At 43.2% G+C, this 13,930-nt stretch overlaps 1 protein-coding gene across 1 annotated transcript in view; it reads left to right on the top strand.

Moving 5' to 3' along the window:
* Positions 1–13,930, top strand: part of COL9A1 (collagen type IX alpha 1 chain) — a 334,451-nt gene that overhangs the window by 71,244 nt on the left and 249,277 nt on the right. The gene's annotated exons all lie outside the window — the stretch shown is intronic.

Genomic DNA, 13,930 nt, shown 5'->3' with positions numbered 1-13,930 from the left:
AATCATATGTATAACCTTTAAAGGCAACCTTGTACGTAACTGTTCAATGTTTCCAGTTGTACACAAGAATAAAATAGAACAGGTGAAATCTTGTTCCTCATTCATACCATGATGGTGCAGAGAGTCCAAAAGGTCTATCCAGAATGTTTCTTTGTGTATCAAAGCACGATCAGTGTCCATATTTTGTCTCTTGTCTTCTATGATCTCTAATACCTAAAACCTAATTTTCATGATGTTATGACTTGCTTCTTAGAAATATCTTGCCACTGGCGTGCGTGGATTGTTTGTTCTCACAATCGTGTGACGCTCATTCCATCTGTTCTTGACACTTCTTGTAGTATAGCCGACATAATCAATGCCACACAGGCATTTGATGCTCTATACAACATTTGTCACATGTTGCAAAATGTTTCAGAAAAAGTGTTTGCCGTATGTTCAAGAGTGAAAAATGACATTCCCCTTAGTCACATTGTTGCAATTAGCACAGTTCAAACAACAGAAAGTAACCGTCAGGTGTCTATTCCTAGTTTTGCCACCTTATCCCTTGTCTTTACGTACAAGTAAGTCTCTGGATTCTGACTGCGCTGGTATGTAAAAACAGGGAGTTCCTTAAACAGTTCCCCTGATTTGTTGTCTTTCCTGATCATTTCCAAATTCTTATGTATCGATCTCTGAATTTTGTTACTCTGTATTGAGTACTTTGAAACATATACTAGGGGAGGTGTCGTCATTTGGGGGGCTGGTTTAAGTAGCCTTTCCCTGTCCTTGTTCTATGTTCTAGACATTGCATCATTTAATTCTTCTTGGGCCTAATCTCTGGCAGAACATTTATCTAAGACTTACCCTAGTTGTTCTCTGCTTTCGTCTACATCACTAAGAATACATTTCACTCTAAGGAGTTGACTAAATGGTAGGTAGACTCCTTAATGTGGCAGGGGGTTGAAAACACTATCTGTGGAACAGGTTGTTCTTGTCTGTATTTTTACTGAAAACCTCAATAACAACGTTTTTTTGAGAGGGTGCAACATGTTTGTCTACAAAATGGATGCCAGGATCGCCAATATATCCTCTTCTGGGGAGATATATAGAAAATGGGCCTCATTACAACCCAGGCGGTAAGGGGTTAACGGCGCCGTAAAAGGTGGCGGCGCCGTTAACCCCTTACCGCCTAATTACGATGTCCCTTTGCGGGTCCCTACCTTAACGGCTGGTTTTACCTTGCAGTAATTACAGTACCGCAATTTGCAGTACCGAAACTACCGCCTTCCCCATTTCCATTGAGCCCTATGGGGGCAAACATGGGAATGGGGAAGGGCCAATGGTAAATGGGGAATTACCGCCCCACCAACCTTGGAATGGGGCAGTAATCCCACCATTCACCATGGCGGAATCGGTAAAATACCGGAAGCAACCATGGTGCTACTAGCGCCATGGTTACTGCTTGGGTCGTAATGAGGCCCAATGTGTTTGGCATCTGGAGGGGGACAAATGAGACACTTGACGACTTGACGAATCAAATAGATGAACGCATTCAGTTCACCAACTCGATAGGAGATAAAAAGAAATACAACATTTGGCCCAATCTTGCACATGTGTAACTATGTTCAGTTATGTGTCAAACAGTCTCTTTGATGGCACCTTACACTGTGGATCGAAACCTCAAAATTAAAATAATGAGGATCAGGAGCACTGAAGGTTGCTGCCCGGTGCCTCCTGTTAACAGTAGCTATGTAGCACAGTTCAGTGGATGAGATTGTTTCATTGATAATGGGACAGTGTTAATTGGGCCATAAAACCTAAATCCCCACATAGAGATTTGGAGCGTCATACCATTGTACCAGTATGATCTCAATGACAATATGATAAATATTTGCTAAGCCACTAGTGGTGCTTTTGTGACCACAGCAAGGAGGCCATATTGCTTGAAAGCATAGTTCAAATGACTTAAATAAAGCTATGTTGTCCTTCATTTCACCCTCCTCAGCATAATCAAGTTAATGTTTGCCAGTGCAAAGGGTAAAGGTGGATATTTTTGGGGCAATTTGTGATATGGCCCTGAGTGCCTTGTGTATTTAATGTAGGAACTTAATGTATAATTGGCTCCACGGGAGTGAGTGTAGTGCCTCTAAGGTTGGCATATTTTGTCTGTGATTTCTAGCAGCCCTTTTCTGTCTTTAACCTTTGTACTTTTTTGTTATAAACTGAGTGGAGACTAATGTACATGGTCATGCAGTAGGCCAACTACTACCAAATTAGAGAACTCATAATTTCCATTCAGGATTTAAAGCTCACAATCAGAAACTCATCCTTGCAAACATTCTGCTGATAGTTTTACCTCTTTAACAAACCAATCACCTTAGTCATGAGAGTCAATGAGAGTTTGTATCTTTATGGCCTTGATAGTGTGTTGAGGGCATCACCCAATATCCTGACTATGTGAATGGGAGAGTATCAGTATTACTTCTGGACAATAATACAGTTGCTGTTAAACCGTGCAGATAAAAACAGTGCTTGCCTGTTCAGTGGTGTATGTGCCCAGGTATAATTGATTTTAAGTGGATTCTGTTGTAGTCTGCTTATATTTCAAACTACAGGGATCTTACTTGATGAGTTGTGCTGGTGGGTGAGTGTAGATGTTGAACAACAGTGGTGCCATAGAAAATCCCTGAGGTACTCCACAAATGATCTTTACAAGCCTATGAATTCATAACCTGTGTACTTCAGTTTGAAAGGAAGGATTGTGTCCATTTCACAGTTTTTTCAGATATATCTGCCCAGGTGAGGTGGTGCTTAGTAACAATATTTTGGTTTTCCGTATCATATGTGGCTACTAGTTCTAGTAGTCTTAAGTTTATGAGCCATGAGGCCTAAGCACTGACTTGCTCATGTGCAATTCATAGGCTATTTGAAGTTTTGGGCATGAGAATAGAATTAATAAAACTGTGACTGGCATGGAATTATCCTAGCTGTCTCATCTTTTAGGAAAATAAACGTGAGAGGCCTTACCTGCACCATCCACACTAGACAGAGGAGGACATTTATTACATCATACAGCTTGAACTGCTCCTCTTATTGTTCTGGCTTTCTGTTGGCCCTGTGGTCCTCTCAACCCCTTCTTCCCAGATCTGAACCTTCTCCTTAAGTCACTTCCTACCGACATCGCCGTTGTAATGCTTAGGGACATTAGCCTTCCCAAGCCCTCTGCAGCCTCCTGACTTGAATTTAACTCCCTCCTTTCTCACCACTCTATTCCCTCCACGAGCAGCCTACCCACTCTGGTGGGAAATCTCTTGACCTTGTCCTCTGTAATTCACACTCTTCCTCTGACCTCTCCATTGACTCTTCTCCCTATGATGACTCCATTGTTCACATTAACATTCAAGGCCCTCCACCCTCTATTCTCCCCTCTTCAATAACAAAGAGGGAATTCAGGCAAGACTCTCTTGCCCATTACCTTGATATTGTGGGGACCTCTCTCCTATCTGTATCCCTATTCATGCCTCTTCCATTGACAATGCTTTCTCCAAATTTCACTGTGCACTTACGACTCCCTTTGGCCAACACAATTCGGCTCACACATTCACACCTTCTTGTTCCCGTCCTCTACCTGGATCAACTTTGACACTTAGACCCTCAAAACAAACATGTCCTGTGAACTACAAAGCTGGCGCAAATTATGGACACCTACCCTACTCCTAGCCTGAAAAAGTGTCCTTGCTGCCCTCACCTTGGCACTGGACTCTGTCAATCCTCTACTTAACATACTTAATCTCCCTTCGCAATCGCTCCTGCTAACTTCAATCTACCCTCTAAACTTTGCTCACACCTTCCAAGCCAATATCCATCATCTATCCCCTGTCTGCTAATGACTTTGCTCACTACTTTGCCTCTAAAATCCTTAGAATTCATGACACTCTCACAGCCCTCCTCTCTCTCCCTCCTCAATCCTCCTCCTGTCCAACACTTCTCCCCTCTATCGCTTATACTTGTCCCCTGCCTCACCTATTGAATTAGCACCCATCCTTTGCAGAGCCAACACATCTGATGCAGTCATTAACCTGTGTGTTCCTTAAATGGTCAAAGTCGTAGTCTCAATCACCTGCCCTTATCTTTCAGAGCTTTTTAACCTCTCTATTTTTGCACGGCCCTCCTCCTTGGCTTTTTCAAATTTGCAACTATCCTACTCCTATTGTAGAAACTCTCCGATGACCCAAGCGTGCCAGAAAACTATCGCCCAGTTTCCCTCTTTCCTTATTATGCAAAGGTCCTTGAGCGGGTGATCTTTTACCAGATCACTAAGTACCTAGAGGATAATGCCCTTGGGGAGCCACTTCAGTTTGGCTTCTGTAGTAAACAATCCACAGAGACTGCCCTTGTGCATGTCTCCAACTTTCTCTCTGGTGCTCAGCATCCAAACTCTCTTCTATACTCTTTTGGACCTTTCTGCTGCTTTGACACTGTAAACCACTGTTCTCTCCTCCTCACTTTCCAGGACCTTGAGTTTGGCAAATCTACTCTAGCCTGGAAAGCTAAACCTTTAAAATCTCCTGGAACTTGCAAACCTCTGACTCCACCCCTCCCTGTGTCTCTGTGTTGGCATGTCCCAAGTATTAGTCCTTGGACCTATGCTCTTCACTCTCTATACATCTGCCCTATGAGGACTCATCTCTGCCTTTGGCTTTCACTATCACCACTTTGCTGATGACACTCAAATCTTTTTCTCCTTTCCTTCCTTCAACTCACCCTTCTTGGAGCAGATTACCAACTGTCTCACTACAATTTGTCACTTGATGGCACTCCGCTGCCTCATTCTGAACTCTCCGTCCAGCCAGACATTCTTTCTATCACGACCAAGGCTTACATCCCTTGGGTCTTCTTTGACAGCAACGTCCAACTGCAAAAATCCATCACTACTACTACCTCTCTTGCTTGTATTAACCCCTTCAACATTGAGAAAATTAGTCCATTTCAAATTAATCACTCTACAAAACCTCTAATCTCCACCGTCGTGCTCAGCAAACCTGACTACTGCTCACGCCCACTCCTTGGTCTTCTTCTCTATTCCTTCCTCCCTCTAGACAAAATCCTCAACTTTGCTACCCACACTCTCTATAACCTGCCTACATACTCCCCCATGTATGCCTACAGACAGCATGCTAGTTGACACTCCATGCACAACCGCTCCCTTCTCAAGTTTCTTTTCCTGGTCTATAAAGGTATTAACGGTTGACTCTTCAGTTCTTGTCTGACTGCATCGATGTTAACTTACCATCTCATTGCTTATGGTCCTCCTCTGAACTCAACCACACTGTCCCATACCCCCTCCTGTGCCTCCTCTCCTTTTTTGCTCCTTCTCCCTACTCACCTTGCTCCACTGGAACCTGGTCCCCATTACAATGAAGGCCAGCCGAACTCTGGATCTTGGCAATGCTCAGCTTAAAACTGACTTATTTGCTAAAAGGAGGCTTCTCTCTGCCCCCTCCCCATCCTCCCTATCTGAACCCATCACTCCCTCTAACAATGATTAATAATTTAATTTTGTATAGTTACATAATACTCTTTAGTTGAAGTAGTTGAAGCACTTGCCCCTTCAGGTTTTTGTTGTTTATGTTTATCTTTGTAAGTTACCTGTTTATTATATATATATATATATATATATATATATATATATATATATATATATATATATATATATATATATATATATATATATATATATATATAGCAGGGAAGCCTTCATCGTTTGGAGCTGCACTCCCATCAGGAATGGATTGCACCAATATACAGCACCAGTTGCCGAAAGAGACCAGAAGTGTCTTAGCAGTGCACGGTGGTAGTGCGAGTTATGGTTGCTTAGCTTGCCTTAACTGGCAAATTTGTGAGGTTATTCGGTTTTACTTGTAACCATAACGTCCCATTAACCAAGTTTTTTTTATTGAATTTCATAGGTTTTTATCAGTGCAACTTAACCATAACATCCCCTTAACAAAGTTTTTTCAGTGAATTTCATAGGTTATTATTAGTGCAACTTAACCATAACATCCCCTTAACAAAGTTGTTTTAGTGAATTTCATGGGATTTTACCAGTGTATGCTATTTTCCTACAACTTACTAATATCATACTTACCCCAATATAGCAACATTTGTGTCCAATTTACAAGGTTTTACCATAAAACTCTGCCATTTCCTACCATCTACCATCATTTTTAACGCTTCTGTACAATTTTTACAACTTTTTCCACTGTTTTTGCATCTGTTGACGTCCGCGAACGTCTGACGTAATTGCGGATCTTCCGGACAGTGTCACGTGGCCATGCGCTCGCGTGTGCCCTGATGTGTCCCCGAACGCGTCTGCACTTCGCGATCGTGTCTGGTCTTCGAGGACAGCTCAGAACTGCATTTTCTACAGATCTAAGAACTTTGAAGCCCAAAATATACCCTTGCACAGCTCCTACACCTATGCTTACTCATTATCTAGTACAACGCATATACTTGGAAGAATATTAGCAAAACTGCTATTTAACTTAAAAATGGCATCAGCTATTGCCATCCCTCCTCCCCAAGAGCCACCAGCATCACCAGCTGGAGGACCTACACAACATAAAAAGTGCAGTACTTCTAAAGACAATGGGCCTCATTGCGAGTGTGCCGGTCCGGTAACAATGGTGCCACTAAGCTTACCGGCACCGTTGTTACCGGACAGGCACACCCCGAGCTGTGGGCGGCTGCCGTCCCGCCGGTCAGGCCTTACCTGGCAGTTGGGACGGCACCTGCCCGCAGACTTTCACGGTAACAACAGCACCCTTGTTAATGGTGCCGGTACTACTGTCATCCCCATTCCCATTCAGTCCTATGGGAGTCAAATGGGATTTTCCAGAACAACAGGGTTGTAATCCCCCGGTGTTTCTGTGAAGCCAGGCACCAGAAAAAAACACAACTCTGGTGGCAGCCTGCCGGTATTACTGGCACGGCTACCGCCAGAGTTGTAATGAGGCCCAATGAAGAGGACCCAGAAGATGAGGTAGCGAAAGTGCCTACCTCTAGCACCCAGAGAGAATCATGTGTGGGGCAGTTCATTACCACTGTAGGGAATGTATCAAAGGCTAAAGCTACCAAAGTGAAATGCACTGAGTGAAACTTTGTAAACAGTCGCAGACTACCTGGAAAGTACTCCTACGGGACCACCTCCATGCATCACCACACCATATCCAACCACTGCAATGCTCTCAGAAAGGTTGTTCCTTTCTTAACAAGTAGTAGGCTGGCTTGCTCCACCTCACCTTCCTTAACCAATAACCACACAGCCTACTTCTGAGGGACACAAAATCCCACCAGCTACCTTGCAAGCAATACAAGAGGCTGGTGAACCATATCTTTCAAAGACAAAAGTCCTCTGGATATACTGCAACATACCGCTCTGCCGGGGGAAGCCATTTCAAAGTGCTTTTGAACTGTAATCAAGGAGCACGGGCGTGTGGTATGGTGCGTGGGTGCACCGGATATGTGTGCAGCTGGTGTGGTTGTTGCATGATAGCTGCTTCATAGCGGTAGGTGTGGTGCTGAGGAAATCAGTTGGATGTGTTCATTCTGGAGGGTGGGCACTCAGACTGAGTTCTGGCTGCGTTAGGCCTGAGGAGACGCCTAAAGCTCGCTGTGTTTTATTAGGATGATGAGGTGTTAGTGGGGTCATGTTAGTATGAGAACAGCTAGGCCGAATGTGTCATAGCATAGCTGTGTTCTAGTTGAATGATGGTGTATAGGAGAGAGTAGGCGTCGTAGTGTGAGATGGTGGTTTATCAGTGAAACGCTAGTGGTCAGGGACGAGAGCAGGATGGGGCGCACATAGCGGGATAAGTATATAAAGCGACAGGATGGATAGGGTAACATGGGGATACAGGTACATAGCAGTCGTTCCGTCCGCTTCATCCTTTCTGTCTCCTTCATCGGTTCTATCCACTCCGTCCGTTTATCCGGTTCATCTGTTCCGTCCAGTTCCATCCGTTCCATCCACTTCATCCGTTCTATCCAAATCATTCTTGTCATCCATTTCATCCGTTCCAATCACTTCAACCATTCCATCCACTTCAACCGTTTCATCCACTTCATCCATTCCATCTACTTCATCCGTTCCACCCTCCGCCTCGTCCAGTCATCCATTCTATCCACTCATCTCCTCTATCTACACGATCCACTCCATCCATTCCACCCACCCGCTCTATCCCCTGTCCACCTGCCCCTCCATATTAGTGCTTGGTTGAAAACAGCGCAGTATGTTAATTTTTACATTATGAAATCGAGAACACTGACTTGGTGCCTCTTCCCGCTTTTCCCTCCCCACCTTATGTTCTAACCTCTCATGCAAAAGAATACATAAAAAAACAACAAAAGAAAGGTTCCTGTAGAAAACACCTTTCACAGTTAAAAAATAGAACTAAAAAAAATCTTATAGACTCCATCTACTTTACATTTCTCAGTAAAGTACATAGACTTAATAAGATTTTCCAACATTTCAATTAGTATTTTGTTATGCTAATGGGAATAATGTGGCGTTCTTCCCCCCTTCCAGGGATTGGAACGGGGATAAAGGCCGGGCAGCCCAAGTTATCAGCCCAAGCAAAGCGAGGGCAGATAACGAGGGCTCCGGACCGTTATCCCCATTCCAGCCCCTGCAACCTTAGGTTCTAACCTCTGCTGCAAAAAATACATCAAAAAACAAAAAAGAAAGGTTCCTGTAGAAAACACCTTTCACAGTTAAAAAATAGAACTAAAAAAAATCTTATAAACTCCATCTACTTTACATTTCTCAGTAAAGTACATAGACTCAATAAGATTTTCCAACATTTCCATTAGCAATAATGTGGCATTTTCTCCTGTTCCAGGGATTGGAATGGGGGATAACAGCCGGGCAACCCAAGTTATCAGCCCAAGCAAAGCGAGGGCAGATAACGAGGGCTACGCACCGTAATCCCCCATTCCAGCCCCTGCAATGGGGTATGAAAGCCATTATCACCCTGGGTCCCCAAGGTGTGAACCCGGGGTGCTAAAAAAAAAAAAAAGATTTTTCTTCCTACAACGGGACACCTGCGGTGTCCCGTTATAGGAAGGGAAAACGTTTCCAAGATGGCCACCATGGAAAGGGAAAAAGGGAAGGCGGGGCTCTTTACAGAGCCCCTCTTCCCTTTACATGGCAGCCTGCAGAAGGCAAAGAGAGAGCCCTATGACCATATTACCACAAGCACATATTTTTCCATTTCAAATCTATCGCACTTTCAAATAACTTTCAAATAACTTTACCACATAGCCGGTCCCAGCTAGACATGGCCACTTTAACCCCATTTGTTGTCCCTCGTGGGCATGGCCAGTAGCCAGATAGTCAAGGTCATGACCTTATGCCACGACCCAGACAATCTGGCCACTGCCCATGGCCACAGGCTACATACCTCAGTCACCAAAGGTATATCACTATTTTTTGTACCTACATTATGACACTGGTAAGAAAATAAAACATGTGCTTATTTGCAAAACCATGCTTTGAGTTCCTTGCCAATGCTCCTTACACGAGTTTGCTGGAAATCCGCCCATGTTTTATTTTTTCAAAGTGTCAAAATGTATGTACATACAATAGTCATATAACTTAGCTGCCACTTGACAAAATCCATTCAGACTTTACACAAACATTCAAGTTTGGGACTATAATCTTTCTGAAAGCTTTTGTCCACATTCATCAAACGGCAACAAAGTTATAAGCCATCTAAAAATGTTGAGAACCAACTCTAATTTAGCATCCTCTTGAGAAAATCTCACCAAACTTTACAAATACATGTATAATCTAGATCTAAAATCGTTTTCCAAACTTTTGTGCTGATTCATCAAATGGCACCACATTTATAAGGCTTTACAATATTTTGGGACCCCGTTCTGATTTTGTTCCCTCTTGACAAAACAGCTCTTCACTTTCGAAAACCACTCAGAATCAGGTCTAGAATAACATTCCAAAATTTCATGCAGGTTCATTGAGTAGCACCAAAGTTATAAGCCATCCAAAAAATGCTTTTCACCAACCTATAAATACAGAAATAGGCATACATGACCCTCGAACAACTGAAGTGTTCACGAACATCACAGGACTGTACCCGAGCATCCCGGACTATTCGCGGACTTCGGGGGTGAAAAACACCTGTTTTTTGGCTTCTTACGGCCATATCCCATCCCATCCTCATCAACCTCCACCTCCCCAGAGATTGTTTGATGAGTTTGACAAGTGCAATGTTGTGTTTCTTTAATAGGTTTTTACTGCAATGTCTGCTAATCCAAAATGGTGGGCGTTCCCAAAAATCTGACGCATTTCACGCTTTTCATTGACCAATCAGCGGGTGTGCCTGATGTCTGCGGACCTCACGTGGCCTTCTGAACCAATCAGTGGCCACGCCGTGGACCGAACAGGGAACTGAGACCGCGGACCAAAACCCAGATATCACAAAAAAAAGTTACCTACTTTTGTGCCATTTAAAAAAAAACAACTACTGGACGAATTTACACCAAATTTACAAAAGCTTACTTTCTGGACCAAGCCGCCACTTGTGCCACAAATTTAGTAAAAATCCATCCAGCGGTTTGGGCTGTAGATGTGAGCAAAAATTGTTTTCCATTGCATCTATGTAAAAAGAAATGTGGGACCCCCCACAACTTTACCGCCCCCTTGATGAAACCTCACCAAACTTGTAAAAAAAATTCAGAGGGGGGCTAACACGTTTTTTGCTAAATCTGGTAAGGATTCTCCCAGGGGGAGCAAAGTTATAAGCTGCCCAAAAAGTACTCTTCTTATGAGTTGAGCAACTTAACTATAACTACAGGGCCGCTACCGCAGGCCCCGCAATGTGAATGTTCTATTTGTTTTGATCCTGGTATGTGTCCGACTTTTCATTAGACCCTCATAAACTGGCTCACTACTTTTACTATTCAACAGGCACCTTCCGTGGAAAAGCCTCCACCATCTGTAAATGTGTTATTTTAAATCATTTCTGATCAAAATTGAAGCCCCTGTTCTTCAAATAAATAAAATGTTTTAAAAAAACAAACATAGTTAACATCTGAGTCATTGCAACAATAGCAGTAGCTGCATTCACTAAGGACACAATAGCTTGGGGAGCAATGTCTTGCTTATATGGAGACACTGCGTTGATCTTTTGGGGGACAAGTCTACTTTAATTGCTGCCAAAATGGCCCCAATATAAAATCATACAATGCTGAATCGTTGTTAGCAGTAGCCTGATTCATTAGCATTTGCAGTGGATGGTGAGGCTCTGTGTCTGTAGCTACAGTTAATTTCTCTTTTGGATTAACTCGTTTTACCTTCTTGTTTAAAATTGTTTTCACATTTATTTATGCAGTTGCTATGTTTGTAACTCTTTGGACAATGCTATTGTACAATTACTGTTCGCCTTGTTATTCAGTTATTGGTTCTGTTGGGCAGTGTGCACTTCTCCTGTAGACGGGTGAGGGAAAAAGCAAAGCACACTGATTTCTCGCTGGCTCAACTATTTCCACTGAGTGGTCCAGTGGATGGATTTCAGAAATGTATATGATATGATATGACATTTATAACGCATCTATACACAAGTATTTCAAGGCCCGATGAGGCAAGGGAGGGGGAACAGAGGAAAGACAAAGACAACGAATTTACTAGGCCAGGTGACATTGAGATCACACAAGTGCAGGGGAGGAGGAGGAAGGGGGACAGGGCAGTGCAATACATAGGATCAATAGGACAAAAAAGATATATAAAATAAATAAAACAATAGGTAGAAAGTGTGGCCAGCTTGTGGCAAGTGCAGAGGTAAGTGCAGAGATCAAGTGTCAATAGCTAGTATGGGACTGTAGGGATACAGAAACAGCTCCCAAGTGCACGGGTTGCCCAGAGACAGTGCAGGTGTGCAACTGGGGGGGAGGGTACCTGGGCCCGAGATCAGAGGGTAGCCAGGTGACCAGTGCAGTTTTCAGTCTGCTCATGTGGTTTGCTCTCCAGGAGGGGGAAACTGTGGATCTACATTTTACTGAAAGTGGTCCTCTAAATCCCCCAGATGCTGCTACCTTCTTGGAGAGCCCAAGATTACACTAGTCTTTGAGCATACAGACAAGGTCAATCTTTAACTCATCTTGTTTTGCCTCTGATTCTGAATGGGTGCACTGTGCTTTCAGAGCTTCAAGGTGTAGACAGGTTTGCATGGGGCATGACCCCATGCAGGTGTGGCCCCAGCTGTCCGCAGTCCACTGGTGGTGTTGGGCAGAGGATCCTAGTGGCTGCGACATGCCTTCCAACAAAACTCACTGACTAATACCTTTGGGGTTGTGTGATGGGCAGCGCTAGCACCCACTACTAGGAATGCATACTGCCAGCAAGTAAGGTCCACTCGTTGGGCCTCAGTATACGTTGGGTGGCACAATGAAAATGCAGCAGTGTTATTGTTACTGCTGCATTACTGCCCCGCCAAACTCTGAGTTTAGGGGTAAAGTGGAGGAAAACCTTCAGCAAGAAGCTGGAGATAATTCCACCACATTCCCACCCAAAATCAGGCAAATGTTAATCCCACCGAAATCCCTGATGGTGTCCTATGGACGCCAATGAATGGGGACTAACCCCGCCTACCACCACTTGTAATCCAGCAGTAATACTGTAGGACCAAGTGGCGGTAATGGTAATGCAATTTAGTGGAATCTCGAAAGATTTACCGCTGAGATAGCACCAAACCTGTAATGAAGCCTATTATTCTGTAACCATTCCCCTTGACTTCAGCATTAAGCAATAAACTGTATGGAGTTATATGCATGCTTGTTAGATGAACACTTCAAGGCTTTCAAAAAATAAATCCAGAGGTTTGCAATTATCTTTAGAGTAGGTCTTCCTTACACATTAAACTAAGCCTCACCACTATCGGTTGATAACTGCTTTTTCAATGAGAAATGAGGACTTTGTTGTAAAAATGATCATACAGCCACCACACAGTGCACTCAAATACTAAATTCAAAACTGCAAAACTGTTAAAATACAAAACTACAGGTATTGAGTTCTATTGCCAGAGCTGATTACTCTGATTAGTCTGAATGAGTACCTGAATGAGTACCTAAGCTTGAATGCACTATTCGCAGATGTAAATGTCCTCCTTACTTGCATATCCACAAACTACAAAGCACACACAAAACTAATCACAGTCAAAATACTTAGAAAGATACAGAATTACTCTATTAGGACCAAAACCTATATGTGTATCTTATAAATGTTTCCAAAGTTTAAAGTTGAATTTATACAGAGCCAAAAACAGAGCTACATGCGACTCACTAGGTGCCGATGACACCGAAGCACTGATTCAACCATAAGGAATCTGAATCCTCATGAAGTGCACAATAATCAGAAAACAGTTTAATTAGAATGAAAGGGTCTCAGTAATGGTTCCATGTCATTCCATCACGGGATGTTTTTTCGCAGGGTTTTTGACTGCACATTTTTTTTATGAAAAATCCCATCAAAAAAATGTTTTACATTCTTTTTGGGGGTTCCCCCCACAACCGCCCATTATTTTTCAGTTGTATCTATTCCCAAACACCCACATCCCATATATATAATTTTCTAACCCCCCAAAAAAACATTTGATGGGTTTTTTTCATTAAAGAATTTGCGGTAAAATACCCTGCAAAAAAACATCCCGAAATGAAAGGACGTTGTACCCTCAGTAATGTCTCTGTTCCCAGGCATCGCGGGCACCTAAACTTTATGAATAGTCCATACCACCCGGCTACTATACACTCAAGATGTGAAATATTCAAGCACGCATCTCTATCGGAGGTCGAGCCAACTAGGCACGCACCGCTGACCTTCTCCCCTGAAGATTCAGCACGGCATTCATTGCCTTCATGGAGTTGGCAGCAACTTTCT

The sequence above is a fragment of the Ambystoma mexicanum genome, chromosome 4p (genome assembly GCF_040938575.1).
Source record: "Ambystoma mexicanum isolate Mex_15411 chromosome 4p, UKY_AmexF1_1, whole genome shotgun sequence".
Lineage (NCBI taxonomy): Eukaryota > Metazoa > Chordata > Amphibia > Caudata > Ambystomatidae > Ambystoma > Ambystoma mexicanum.
The sequence above is the reverse complement of the archived record's forward strand: the minus strand, read 5'-3'. Positions and strand labels throughout refer to the sequence as shown.